We start from the raw sequence: 15297 nt of genomic DNA on the forward strand, positions 1-15297 counted from the left end.
CAGTTCCTGATCAGCCGGGCTGTGGCTCGTACGTTGGTTTGCGTGCAGCCAGCAGCAACAGCCTGGTTGATCAGGCGCTGATCCACCAGGAGGCCTGGTCACAGACCGGGCCGCGGGGGCGTTGACCCCCGAAACTCTCTCCAGGTAAACTCCAGGTAAACTCCAGTCGACTAACACCCAGGTACCTATTTGCTGCTAGGTGAACAGGACAATAGGTGTAAGGAAACGTGTCGGAATTTCCACCCGCCGGGAATCGAACCCGGGTCCTCCGTGTGTGAAGTTTTAGTTAGTTTAATATGTTTATTATGCACCCCATACCCATCCTGTGGGCGGTAGTCAAAAGATTACAGAGGTACATAATTGGTCCAGGGACTGGACTCCAAAGTTTTGATAGCTGAGCAAGTTACAAAGGTAATGAACTAGATCTGGTCATAATCATAACCAAGTTACAAAGGTAATGAGCTCCAGGTAGAGCTGGTCACACTCATGAATAATTGCAAAGGTAATGAATCATAAACACATTAATCATGAGAATTTACAAAGGTAATGAGCTCCAGGTAGAGCTGGTCAAAATCATGACAAGTTTCAAAGGTAATGAATGATAAACACGTTATCACATGATTACAATCATAGACAAATTACAGAGTAATAAGCAGTTAACAAACATAGCAGGGAATTCATCCATTGCCCCAACAACAGATGTTGCTAGGTGCCTGTCTCTCCTCGGTAGACAGCCATTGCAAACAGCAGCAAGTTGCCCCGGGATCTGCTGCTTGCACGAGCACCATCGACCCTCCCCAAGAGGTCCAAGAAGCCAGTGACTCCGTTAGCAGCCCGATGGAGAGCTGTCCTAGGGACATGTCAGCGTCCTGGTGGACACCAAGTTGATTGAAGATCCCAGGCCCTCGTGTGCACGGATGTTGAAGCTTGAGGAACTGAGTACACACTGCCTGTGGCACACCTGACAGCTGCCTCGTGGTCGAACTCCACGATGCTGTCCCTGTAGTGGGAGTTCCTGTGAGCCCGGCACTCCCTGCAGTGCCATCGCTGACATCGTGGGTTAGGGGAGAAGTACCCTCTACAGATGGGGTGGCGCTGGGAGTTGGGTGGGTGAGGCGGGGGAGATGCGCAGGGGTGAGGCGTTATGAGAGGGTCACTGTTTACTACACACGCCCTCCCCCTCCCCCCCAGCGGAGAGGGGGGAAGGCGCTGACTGGTCCTGACTGGACAACACCAAATCCTCTGAAACTGCACAACACTTCAACTATTTACGCTGAAACGATGCACTGGGATGTCCGTTCGCTGCTCTGGTATCTTCTCAAAGCATTCACACTGAGTTCTGTGTGAAGCGGGAGCTTTAGCCACCAGACCACCGGGCCACCTCTGCTTAAAGCTATGTATGGATCCTGCCTCCACTACATCGCTTCCCAAACTATTCCACTTACTGACTACTCTGTGGCTGAAGAAATACTTCCTAACATCCCTGTGATTCATCTGTGTCTTCAGCTTCCAACTGTGCCCCCTTGTTACTGTTTCCAATCTCTGGAACATCCTGTCTTTGTCCACCTTGTCAATTCCTCTCAGTATTTTGTATGTCGTTATCATGTCCCCCCTATCTCTCCTGTCCTCCAGTGTCGTCAGGTTGATTTCCCTTAACCTCTCCTCGTAGGACATACCTCTTAGCTCTGGGACTAGTCTTGTTGCAAACCTTTGCACTTTCTCTAGTTTCTTCACGTGCTTGGCTAGGTGTGGGTTCCAAACTGGTGCCGCATACTCCAATATGGGCCTAACGTACACGGTGTACAGGGTCCTGAATGATTCCTTATTAAGATGTCGGAATGCTGTTCTGAGGTTTGCTAGGCGCCCATATGCTGCAGCAGTTATTTGGTTGATGTGCGCTTCAGGAGATGTGCCTGGTGTTATACTCACCCCAAGATCTTTTTCCTTGAGTGAGGTTTGTAGTCTCTGACCCCCTAGACTGTACTCCGTCTGCGGCCTTCTTTGCCCTTTCCCAATCTTCATGACTTTGCACTTGGTGGGATTGAACTCCAGGAGCCAATTGCTGGACCAGGTCTGCAGCCTGTCCAGATCCCTTTGTAGTTCTGCCTGGTCTTCGATCGAGTGAATTCTTCTCATCAACTTCACGTCATCTGCAAACATGGACACCTGTGTGTGTGTGTGCGTGTGTGTTTGTGTGTGTGTTTGTGTGTGCGTGTATGTGTATGAGTTTGTGTATGTACTCACCTATGTGTGTGTGTGTGTGTGTGTTTATGTGTGTGTGTGTGTGTGTGTGTGTGTGTGTGTGTGTGTGTGTGTGTGTGTGTGTGTGTGTGTGTGTGTGTGTGTGTGTGTGTGTGTAGACAGCCTGTACTGTCTGCACAGACAGCCCATGCTGTCTGCCAGCTTAGTTCATATTTCGCGCCACTCAGGTGCTGCCATCTATAGGCCTTGCCACTTCAGTATGCCCAGACTTGCCTCGCCCTCACTCACACAGCGGCCTGGCTTCAACACACAAGTACTCTCATCTCTCTCTCGTGGGCATGGCCCTGCCCGGGCCATGGGCACAAACACACAAGCCTGTGTAACCCACCACTACTTAACAATAAACTAAGAAGCCTCCGAAGAAGTATATCATTCATACCCGCCCGCTACCAGCTACCAAATAACCCCCATTATATTGGTGGCACCAAACAAGCCCTTTATATTGGTACCAGCGGTGGTCGCAGCGTTGTGTTTACCCTGGAGAGAGGAAGGAGAGGTATGAAGTCACCTTCACTTCATCACCCTACATAAGAAGCATCCGTCTCTCAACGAGTTATCCTGATGTCGTGTCTGCACGTTTGAGCATCCAGACACAGGTACAAGCAGGATCCAGCCGAAATTTATCGAAATTCTACGAGAATTGTAAGTGGCGTCCCAGTGATGCCCATCGACGCTCACCCGTCTACCATACACCACTCACCACTGCCCACTCCCTCTGCTGTGTTTTCTGCTGTTTTTCGTGTGAATTCTTTGCCAGTGCTGTGTATCCGAGTGCCCGAGGCCACTCGAAGCTACGTGGATTACGACGTCACGTGGGTGTGGGCGATCATGTAGACCTACAAAGCCACGTGAGTTACCAGATGTCCCAGGCCTCATGCTGTGGTCTGCTGCCCGCATCACATCGACGCCACCCACGATGCTGCCCGACTTCATGACGTCACGATGTCTGCTGACGTCACCTCACGATGTCTGCTGACGTACCTCGAGATGTCTGCTGACGTCACCTCACGATGTCTGCACCTCGAGATGTCTGCTGACGTCACCTCACGATGTCTGCTGACGTCACCTCACGATGTCTGCCTGACGTCACCTCGAGATGCTGACGTCACACGATGTCTGCTGACGTCACGATGTCTGCTGACGTCACCTCACGATGTCTGCTGACGTCACCTCGAGATGTCTGTTGACGTCACTGCTGCTGACGTCACCTTGCGACATCACGCCTGACATCACATGATGTCACATCGAGTGTTCTAGTAATTATTTCAGTATTGTCGAGAAGATTGAGAGAAAATATATGTCGTGTGTTAATTAATTCCTCTCAGTCAGTGTTCTCACATTTTAGTATGTCTTAGTCAGTTTTATGCGCAGAAAAGCATCATTTGCTAGTTAAGCCATGTTGTACCGTATGTACAGCGGTGTGTTTTTAAAGTTCCGTGTGTCCAGTGAGGTCTGTGGTCAGACCCTTGAGTTGTACCACTAAGTCACCCGTGACCAGTGTGTTTGACAGCTGATTTCTCAGCCCTGAGCGTATGAGCCCCCTTGTACAGAAAGCTTTTATGCTCGTCGCTCGTGATGTTCTGTAGAATCGTACCTGCTACGATTCCCATCGAGATTTGTTTCACTTCACCTCCAGACCTTCAGAGTGCAGTTATATGTAGAGAAACAAGTCTGGGGACGCTTAGACTAACCTCTGCTATAACTCCACTGTCGAGAGATGATACTCGTCAAGCCGCAGCCAGGCCTGTCGGCAGGCGCTGTGTCAGCCTCGTGTCACAAGCTTCAGTGAGCAGCCTGCACAAAGAAGATGTCACTTTGACTGCTAGCTCTCTCACTGCAGTCTGGTGTATGATGTTACGACTCCCAGATGTTTCGCCCAGTCGTCTCTGCCACGACTCGCTCCACAACTCGCTCCACGCTCGCCGGCAGTGATAGCCCAGCGACAGTACCAGTCGAGAAGTGTCCTCCTGAGTCGCTTGCCAGAAGTCCTGCCCAGTTGCCGAGTTTTGTCGACGCCTCACTCAAGGGCACCAGCATGTCGTGCCCCAGGTTGAGTGAAAACCTGCAGCGACTCCTACGATGTCTGCTTCACCGTTCCAGAGGAGACCGTACCCTGTTACGTCACAGCTCAGCCGCAGCGATGTCTCCCGTGTTGCAGTATCTGTCCAGACGCAGGAAGGCGTGCAGTGATGCACTTCGATGCTCACTGCCTATGACCACGATGTTTAGCACACCCCACATGTTTTTTTCTTCCCTCCCTGTAGGAAGTTTTTTTTTTTCCCATGTCCATATGTATATATATGTTTTTATTTTGTGTTCTGTGCCCTGTTCCTACGAGAGAGAGACCGAGTTTCTTTTACTACCAGTATTGTCGCGTCGGGACGACGCGCGGTAGGTGGCCGAGCGTATGTAGACAGCCTGTACTGTCTGCACAGACAGCCCATGCTGTCTGCCAGCTTAGTTCATATTTCGCGCCACTCAGGTGCTGCCATCTATAGGCCTTGCCACTTCAGTATGCCCAGACTTGCCTCGCCCTCACTCACACAGCGGCCTGGCTTCAACACACAAGTACTCTCATCTCTCCCTCGTGGGCATGGCCCTGCCCGGGCCATGGGCACAAACACACAAGCCTGTGTAACCCACCACTACTTAACAATAAACTAAGAAGCCTCCGAAGAAGTATATCATTCACAACCCGCTCTACGCTTACCAAAAAGTCCTTTATATGTGTGTGTGTGTGTGGGTGTGTGTGTGTGTGTGTGTGTGTGTGTGACTCAACAATCAATATTTGCACCAATAACTCACTACAGTTGTGACTGGGTGTGGAAGTGTGAATTGCTCATTACTCTAAAATTTGTTCATGATTGTAGCCATGTATAAACGCAAGTAACCATTCTTACAGTATTCATTACCTTTGTAACTTGTGAGTTCATTACCTTGTACCTAGTTCAGCCATCAAAACTTTGGGGCCCAGTCCCTGGACCCATTGTGTACCTCTATAATCTGTTAATACCTTTGTAACTTGTCATGATTGTGACTAGACCTACCTGGAGTTCATTACCTTTGTAAATTGTGAGTTCATTACCTTTGTAAATTGTGAATTCATTACCTCTGTAACTTGCTCAGCCATCAAAACTTTGAGGCCCAGTCCCTGGACCCATTATGTACCTCTGTAATCTTTTGACTACCGCCCACAGGATGGGTATGGGGTGCATAATAAACATATTAAACTAACAACTAACGACATAGACAAGGATGTCAGCCACAGCACCGTGTCTTCCTTTGCAGATGACACCCGAATCTGCATGACAGTGTCTTCCATTGCAGACACTGCAAGGCTCCAGGCGGACATCAACCGAATCTTTCAGTGGGCTGCAGAAAACAATATGAAGTTCAACGATGAGAAATTTCAATTACTCAGATATGGTAAACACGAGGAAATTAAATCTTCATCAGAGTACAAAACAAATTCTGGCCACAAAATAGAGCGAAACACCAACGTCAAAGACCTGGGAGTGATCATGTCGGAGGATCTCACCTTCAAGGACCATAACATTGTATCAATCGCATCTGCTAGAAAAATGACAGGATGGATAATGAGAACCTTCAAAACTAGGGAGGCCAAGCCCATGATGACACTCTTCAGGTCACTTGTTCTATCTATTGCTGCACACTAACAGCACCTTTCAAGGCAGGTGAAATTGCTGACCTAGAAAATGTACAGAGAACCTTCACGGCGCGCATAACGGAGATAAAACACCTCAATTACTGGGAGTGCTTGAGGTTCCTAAAACTGTATTCCCTGGAACGCAGGCGGGAGAGATACATGATTATATACACCTGGAAAATCCTAGAGGGACTAGTACCGAACTTGCACACGAAAATCACTCACTACGAAAGCAAAAGACTTGGCAGACGATGCAACATCCCCCCAATGAAAAGCAGGGGTGTCACTAGCACGTTAAGAGACCATACAATAAGTGTCAGGGGCCCGAGACTGTTCAACTGCCTCCCAGCATACATAAGGGGGATTACCAACAGACCCCTGGCAGTCTTCAAGCTGGCACTGGACAAGCACCTAAAGTCGGTTCCTGACCAGCCGGGCTGTGGCTCGTACGTTGGTTTGCGTGCAGCCAGCAGCAACAGCCTGGTTGATCATGCTCTGATCCACCAGGAGGCCTGGTCACAGACCGGGCCGCGGGGGCGTTGACCCCCGGAACTCTCTCCATGTAAACTCCAGGTAAACTCAATCTTTCTCTCTCTCTCCCTCACTCAATCTTACTCTCTCTCCCTCACTCACTCAATCTTACTCTCTCTCTCTCTCTCCCTCACTCAATCTTACTCTCTCCCTCACTCACTCAATCTTACCCTCTCTCTCTCCTCCTCACTCAATCTTACTCTCTCCCTCACTCACTCAATCTTACTCTCTCACTCACTCAATCTTTCTCTCCCTCCCTCACTCAATCTTACTCTCTCCCTCACTCAATCTTACTCTCTCCCTCACTCAATCTTTCTCTCTCTCTCCCTCCCTCACTCAATCTTTCTCTCTCTCTCCCTCACTCACTCAGTCTTACTCTCTCCCTCACTCACTCAATCTTACTTTCTCTCTCTCCCTCACTCAATCTTACTCTCTCCCTCACTCACTCAGTCTTACTCTCTCCCTCACTCACTCAATCTTACTCTCTCTCTCTTCCTCACTCACTCTTACTCTCTCTCTCTCTCTCTCCCTCACTCAATCTTACCCTCTCACTCTCCCTCACTCAATCTTACTCTTACTCTCTCCCTCACTCAATCTTACTCTCTATTTTATTATTATTATTATTATTATTATTATTATTATTATTATTATTATTATTATTATTATTATTATTATTATTATTATTATTATTATTACTCTCTCTCTCTCTCTCTTTTACACAGGGGTCTACAAGGTTAGGCTGAGGTTCCTAACTTTATTTACAAATTAAGAACTGTTTCCTACATCATCTCATTTGAAAACCATTTTATTATTATGAGACATACAAATATGGAGCAGGATGAAGTTGAAGCCATCTATGGGCCAGCAATTTCATTTCATCAACTGACTTTAATTCGTTGATATCATTATGCTGTATGAACATGTTCCAGACTCCAGGCATCATAGGAATAAATGATCTCAGATGAAGTGATGTTCTGGAGAAGGATACAGCCAGGGTGAAGTTGCTGCTGGCTGCCCGTCTTGTGTACAAGCTTACTTCTTGCTGTCCTCAGAGTGAAGCAGAGTGTGGTACTTTGACAATGCTGGTCTTGTACATAACAGTAAGGCCATCCACATCTCTCCTGTTTTGAAGGCTCTTCTGAAATGACAGATCTATCCAGGCGAGAGATGAGCTGTCTTGCTCTCTGTTCTGTCAAGAAGTCGCAGATGAGAGGGAGGGCAAGCAGTCCAAGAAAGTGGAGCACAGAGGCGTCGCTAGGATTGGTGTCACCCGGGGTGGCATCTTTGGTGTCACCCGGGGTGGCATCTTTGGTGTCACCCGGGGTGGCATTTTTTGTGTCTCCTTGGGTGGCATCTTTGGTGTCACCCGGGGTAGCATCTTTGGTGTCACCCGGGGTGGCATTTTTTGTGTCACCCGGGGTGGCATCTTTGGTGTCACCCGGGGCGGAATCTTTGATTTTATATTTTGCCACCGAAGTGGCTAGTTTATTGTGCACCCCATATCCATCTTGTGGACGGTAGCGAAAGATCATATGAATACACAAAAGGCCTAGGAACTAGGCCCCAAAGGGTAACAGGAATATATATGAATCTATATCTACATAACTATAGTTCACTTATCTGTTACAAGCAAATTTAGGAAATTTGCTTAGTATATATGGTATCTTATTTCATTAATAAGATATCGTTAGTGGGATGAATTGTAAAGGACCTGCCGAGCATGGGCCAACAGGCCTGCTGCAGTGATCCTCCTTTCTTATGTTCTTATGTTCTTATCTTGACATGTCACATAGGTTATTATACTGTCTATCTCTGTATTCCTCAATAAGTGGACAATTAAGCACATAGTGTTCAAGAGAGTGACCATATGCCTGATCACATAATTTACATTTAGTTTGATCATCATCTGTGTGTCTCCCAAACTGCCAGAAGTACTTGTAACCATGCCTCAGCCTGGCCACTACAACATCAGTCAGTCTGTTCACATTGCACGTTGCTCCATAAACATACTTATCTATGTTCATGTTATCATAGTTGGTTATAGATCTACTCAGGCTTCTAACTTCATTCCTATAACAATCATTTCCATTATTTACTTCTCTCCTAATATTATTCCTAATGCTAGACACAGTTATACCAAAGTTATATTCTACATTCTCCTTCTGGGTACTCTTCTTGGCTGACATATCAACTTTATCATGAAGGAGTAATCCAATGTGTGATGGGATCCATAGCAATTGTACATTAATCTCTTTGTCCCTGATTTTTGAGAATCTATACCTGGCTTCTCCAATGAGCATGTTGTTGGAGTCATTATATGAGTTAAGAGCCTTCAATGATGACACAGAATCAGTAATGATGATAGAGTCAAGCTCAGTGTCATAGGTTAGCTTTAGCGCCATTAGGATTGCAAACAATTCAGTTTGCAGTGTAGACGCCCAGTTGTTAATTCTTATGCCTAACTCAACAAATTTATTATCGTTCTTAACTAGGGAGGTGGCAACAAGAGCAGATGCAGCCCTGCCAGAAGACTCCTGTTTAGATTCATCAGTGTATATAACTTGTGATAACTTATTACTACCAGCTAGGTGAGAAATTTCTTCTTGAGCAGTTGCTTTAACAAGTGGTTTAAGGAAGGGATTACTAGCAATGAGTTTCTTGGGAGGGACTTGCAGGTATGTGATATTAAATGAACATATCTTCCACGAAGGGGTGAAATGCTCTTGTTGTCTACAGTGATACAGTTCATGCAGGTTATAAAACTTAATGCAATTGCACGTTTTCACAATCCATTTAGATCTTTGGTGTCACCTGGGGAGGCATCTTTATGTCACCTGGGGTGGCATCTTTGGTGTCACCTGGGGTGGCATCTTTGGTGTCACCTGGGGGTGGCATCTTTGGTGCCACATGGGGTGGCATCTTTGGTGTCACCTGGGGGTGGCATCTTTGGTGTCACCTGGGGTGGCATCTTTGGTGTCACGTGGGGTGGCATCTTTGGTGTCACCCCCATGAAATCCAAGGGCGGGGGGATGGGGGTAGTAAACTCCAGTTACATCACTGCTACATGACCAGTGACTAATATTTAGGAATGAGAACGTTTAAAGGCCATAAACCGAACTTTATTAATGATAAAATAAATAATCGTAGAAATATTGAGGAAATATAAGCTCAAATACCACTCTGAGTACAGCCAACGGATCCTACATTTATTCATCTTCAACAATGAGAAAAAATACTTTAAAATAAAGGAAAACACTAGTTCCGATTTAACCTTGAGTACAGATAACATCTCAAAGACTGATATTTCATTTCCTTGCCTTCAGTCCTGCAAAATCATCGATCACATCATCAAAATCAATGATTTTCCCTATATAGGCCTATTTGTACTCTATAATCCTATAATAGGCTACATAGAAACGAAGGATTTTTCTCTTTGGATGCTGCAGCATGGTTTTGGTCATTAGTGTTACCTTATTTAGGGGCTCTATGGTGTAACCCGTTAAATGGTGTCACACGGGGCGGCCCGACCCCCTCCCTGGTGGAGCATACTCTAGGTGTGAGCGTACTTGTGCCGAGTTACGTCAAAGTGCTGTAAGCTTCCTGGCCGCCTTGTTTACAAGATTTACAGTATGGTTCTTGATGGTCACTAAGGGGTCAAATTTCACCCCAAAGATATCCAAATTGTCCCCGGGTACCAACCTTCTCCAATTCATTCTTACCACTGCAACAGCATGGTGATTGGAGACCATCTTCATTTGTGTTTTTTCAGGAGCAAATGTTACCTGTCATCGCTTCCCCAAGCTGATATAGCTGTAAGCTGGTGATTGATGTAACCTAGAGCAGCTGGCATTTCCTCTCTTGGATAAGGGAATGTCAGAGAACAGTCGTCTGTGCAAGCATGGCCCCACAAGGGAGGTTCCATGATGTTGGAGAGAGGCTCTTGACCTAGGGAATTGGACCTGTGCTCCAGTTCCTTAAAATGAGCCTGAATACCTTCCCCCCCCCAACAGGCGCTGTATAATCCCTACTGGTTTAGCGCTCCCCATGATTATAATAATAATAATAATAATAATAATAATAATAATAATAATAATAATAATAATAATAATAATAATAATAATAATAATAATAATAATAATAATAATAATGCGCATGAATGGGATTCTGGGATGAGATGAAGGTCATTGAAGTAGACATTTCACAACAATGGCCCAAGCACACTTTCCCATGGAACACTTGCACCAGCAGGATATCTTGCTGACTGTCCTGTTGAGAACTAAACTTAGAGATCTACCTTGAAGGTAATCACTGAGGAGACTGTAGAGTTAGTTAGTTTAATATGTTTATTATGCACCCCATACTCATCCTGTGGGCGGTAGACAAAAGATTACAGAGGTACATAATGGGTCCAGGGACTGGACCCTAAAGTTTTGATAGCTGAGCAAGTTACAAAGGTAATGAACTCCAGGTAGATCTGGTCACAATCATGACAAGTTACAAAGGTATTTACAGATTACAGAGGTACATAATGGGTCCAGGGACTGGGCCCCCAAAGTTTTGATAGCTGAACTAGGTACAAAGGCAATGAATCATGTAAGTAAATTTACTTACGTTTATACATGGCTACAATCATGAACAAATTATAGAGTAATGAGCAATTCACACGTCCACAACCGGTCACCGGTTGTGGCACCTGGAAAGAAACAAGGGTATAATTGACAACCAGCACGGTTTCAGGGAAGGAAAATCCTGTGTCACAAACCTACTAGAGTTTTATGACAAGGTGACAGACGTAAGACAAGAGAGAGAGGGGTGGATCGACTGCATATTTTTGGACTGCAAGAAGGCCTTCGACACAGTTCCTCACAAGAGGTTACTGCAAAAGCTAGAGGATCAGGCACACATAACAGGAAAGGCACTGCAATGGATCAGAGAATATCTGACAGGGAGGCAACAACGAGTCATGGTACGCGACGAGGTGTCAGAGTGGGCGCCTGTGACAAGCGGGGTTCCACAGGGGTCAGTCCTAGGACCTGTTCTGTTCTTGGTATATGTGAACGACATAACGGAAGGGATAGACTCAGAAGTGTCCTTGTTTGCAGATGATGCGAAGTTAATGAGAAGAATCAAATCGGACGAGGATCAGGCAGGACTACAAAGAGACCTGGACAGGCTACAAGCCTGGTCCAGCAACTGGCTCCTTGAATTTAACTCTGCCAAATGCAAAGTCATGAAGATTGGGGAAGGGCAAAGAAGACCGCAGACACAATATAGTTTAGATGGCCAAAGACTGCAAACCTCACTCAAGGAAAAAGATCTGGGGGTGAGTATAACACCGAGCATATCTCCTGAGGCACACATCAATCAGATAACTGCTGCAGCATACGGGCGCCTGGCAAACCTACGGATAGCGTTCCGATACCTCAGTAAGGATTCGTTTAAGACTCTGTATACCATCTACGTCAGGCCCATACTGGAGTATGCAGCACCAGTTTGGAATCCACACCTAGTCAAGCACGTCAAGAAATTAAAGAAAGTGCAAAGGTTTGCAACAAGGCTAGTCCCAGAGCTACGGGGATTGTCCTACGAAGAAAGGTTGAGGGAAATCGGCCTGACGACACTGGAGGACAGGAGGGTCAGGGGAGACATGATAACGACATATAAAATACTGCGCGGAATAGACAAGGTGGACAAAGACGGGATGTTCCAGAGATGGGACACAGACACAAGAGGTCACAATTGGAAGTTGAAGACTCAGATGAATCAAAGGGATGTTAGGAAGTATTTCTTCAGTCATAGAGTAGTCAGGCCATGGAATAGCCTAGAAAGGGATGTAGTGGAGGCAGGAACCATACATAGTTTTAAGGCGAGGTATGATAGAGCTCATGGGGCAGGGAGAGAGAGAACCTAGTAGCAATCAGCGAAGAGGCGGGGCCAGGAGCTGTGACTCGACCCCTACAACCACAAATAGGTGAGTACAAATAGGTGAGTACACACACACACACACACACACACACACACACACACACACACACACACACACACACACACACACACACACACACACACACAGAAAGATTAAGGGAAGTCGGCCTGACGACACTGGAGGACAGGAGGGTCAGGGGAGACATGATAACGACATATAAAATACTGCGTGGAATAGACAAGGTGGACAAAGACAGGATGTTCCAGGGAGGGGACACAGAAACAAGAGGCCACAATTGGAAGTTGAAGACACAAATGAGTCAGAGAGATAGTAGGAAGTATTTCTTCAGTCATAGAGTTGTAAGGCAGTGGAATAGCCTAGAAAATGACGTAGTGGAGGCAGGAACCATACACAGTTTTAAGACGAGGTTTGATAAAGCTCATGGAGCGGGGAGAGAGAGGGCCTAGTAGCAACCGGTGAAGAGGCGGGGCCAGGAGCTAGGACTCGACCCCTGCAACCACAAATAGGTGAGTACAAATAGGTGAGTACACACACAGGAGCTCGGACTCGACCCCCGCAACCTCAACTAGGTGAGTACACACACACACACACACATTACCTTTGTAACTTTCCATGATTGTGACCAGATCTACCTGGAGTTCATTATCTTTGTAACTAGTTCAGCTATCATAACTTTGGGGTCCAGTCCCTGGACCCATTATGTACCTCTGTAATCTTTTGACTACCGCCCACAGGATGAGTATGGGGTGCATAATAAACATATTAAACTAACACACCCGGTCACAACTGTAATGAGTTATTGGTGCAAATATTAATTATTGGGTCACTCTGTAACTTGCTCAGCTATCAAAACTTTGAGGCCCAGTCCGTGGACCCATTATGTACCTCTGTAATCTTTTGACTACCGCCCACAGGATGGGTATGGGGTGCATAATAAACATATTAAACTAACTAACTAAACTGGGTCACACACACACATACACACACGCACACACACGCACACACACACACACCATACGAAGCTGAGAGGCTGAACAGGAAGGAAGGAGATATGAATTATGCTAAAATCATATCAGCCTGCAAAGAAGGGCCAGGGAGTGGAAGGGAAGAGCAGATGGGTGCAGATGGAGAGGGAGATAGGTCGAATGCTGAGGCACAACCATGCTACCAAGAGCCACTGGAAAAATCAAGGGAGAAAATGACCACATACAGACAGGAACCAGAGTCACAGAGGGAGAGGCAATGGGAGGAGGAAAGGGCAAAATCAGTGTTTATCCATGGGCTTCAGGAGTTAGTTTAAGTTAGTTTAATATGTTTATTATGCACCCCATACCCATCCTGTGGGCGGTAGTCAAAAGATTACAGAGGTACATAATGGGTCCAGGGACTGGGCCTCAAAGTTTTGATAGCTGAGCAAGTTACAGAGGTAATGAATTCACAATTTACAAAGGTAATGAACTCACAATTTACAAAGGTAATGAACTCCAGGTAGGTCTAGTCACAATCATGACAAGTTACAAAGGTATTTACAGATTACAGAGGTACACAATGGGTCCAGGGACCGGGCTCCAAAGTTTTGATGGCTGAACTAGGTACAAGGTAATGAACTCACAAGTTACAAAGGTAATGAACTCACAAGTTACAAAGGTAATGAATACTGTAAGAATGGTTACTTATGTTTATACATGGCTGCAATCATGAACAAATTTTAGAGTAATGAGCAATTCACACTTCCACACCCGGTCACAACTGTAGTGAGTTATTGGTGCAAATATTGATTGCTGAGTCTCTCTCTCTCTCTCTCTCACACACACACACATACAAATTCATACACACACACACATAAACACACACACACACACACACACACACACACACACACACACACACACACACACACACACACACACACACACACACACAAGGAGGCAAAAACAAAGTGCAATAGAGAATGGAAAAAGTACAGAAGGCAGAGAACACACGAAAATAGGGAGATCAGTCGCAGAGCCAGGAATGAGTACGCACAGGTAAGGAGGGAGGCCCAGCGACAGTATGAAAATGACATAGCATCGAGAATCAAGACTGACCCGAAACTGTTGTATAGCCACATCAGGAGGAAGACAACAGTCAAAGACCAGGTGATCAGATTAAGGACAGAAGGTGGAGAACTCACAAGAAATGATCAGGAGGTATGTGAGGAGCTGAACAGGAGATTTAAGGAAGTTTTTACAGTAGAGACAGGAAGGGCTGTGGGAAGACAGAACAGAAGGGAACATCAAGAGGGAATATACCAACAAGTGTTGGATGACATACGAACAACGGAGGAGGAGGTGAAGAAGCTCTTAAGTGACCTTGACACCTCAAAGGCGATGGGACTGGACAACATCTCCCCATGGGTCATTAGAGAAGGAGCAGAGATGCTGTGTGTGCCTCTAACCACAATCTTCAACACATCCCTTGAAACTGGGCAACTACCTGAGAAATGGAAGACAGCTAATGTAGTCCCCATATTTAAGAAAGGAAACAGAAACGAGGCACTAAACTACAGACCTGTGTCTCTGACATGTATTGTGTGCAAAGTCATGGAGAAGATTATCAGGAGGAGAGTGGTCGAACACCTGGAAAGGAACAAGATTATAAATGAAAACCAGCATGGGTTCATGGAAGGCAAATCTTGTATCACAAACCTCCTGGAGTTTTATGACAAGGTAACAGAAGTAAGACATGAGAGAGAGGGTTGGGTAGATTGCGTTTTCCTAGACTGCAGGAAGGCCTTTGACACAGTTCCCCACAAGAGATTAGTGCAGAAGCTGGAGGATCAGGCACACGTAAAAGGAAGGGCACTGCAATGGATAAGGGAATACCTGACAGGGAGGCAGCAACGAGTCAT

Source organism: Cherax quadricarinatus, chromosome 49 (genome assembly GCF_038502225.1).
Source record: "Cherax quadricarinatus isolate ZL_2023a chromosome 49, ASM3850222v1, whole genome shotgun sequence".
NCBI lineage: Eukaryota > Metazoa > Arthropoda > Malacostraca > Decapoda > Parastacidae > Cherax > Cherax quadricarinatus.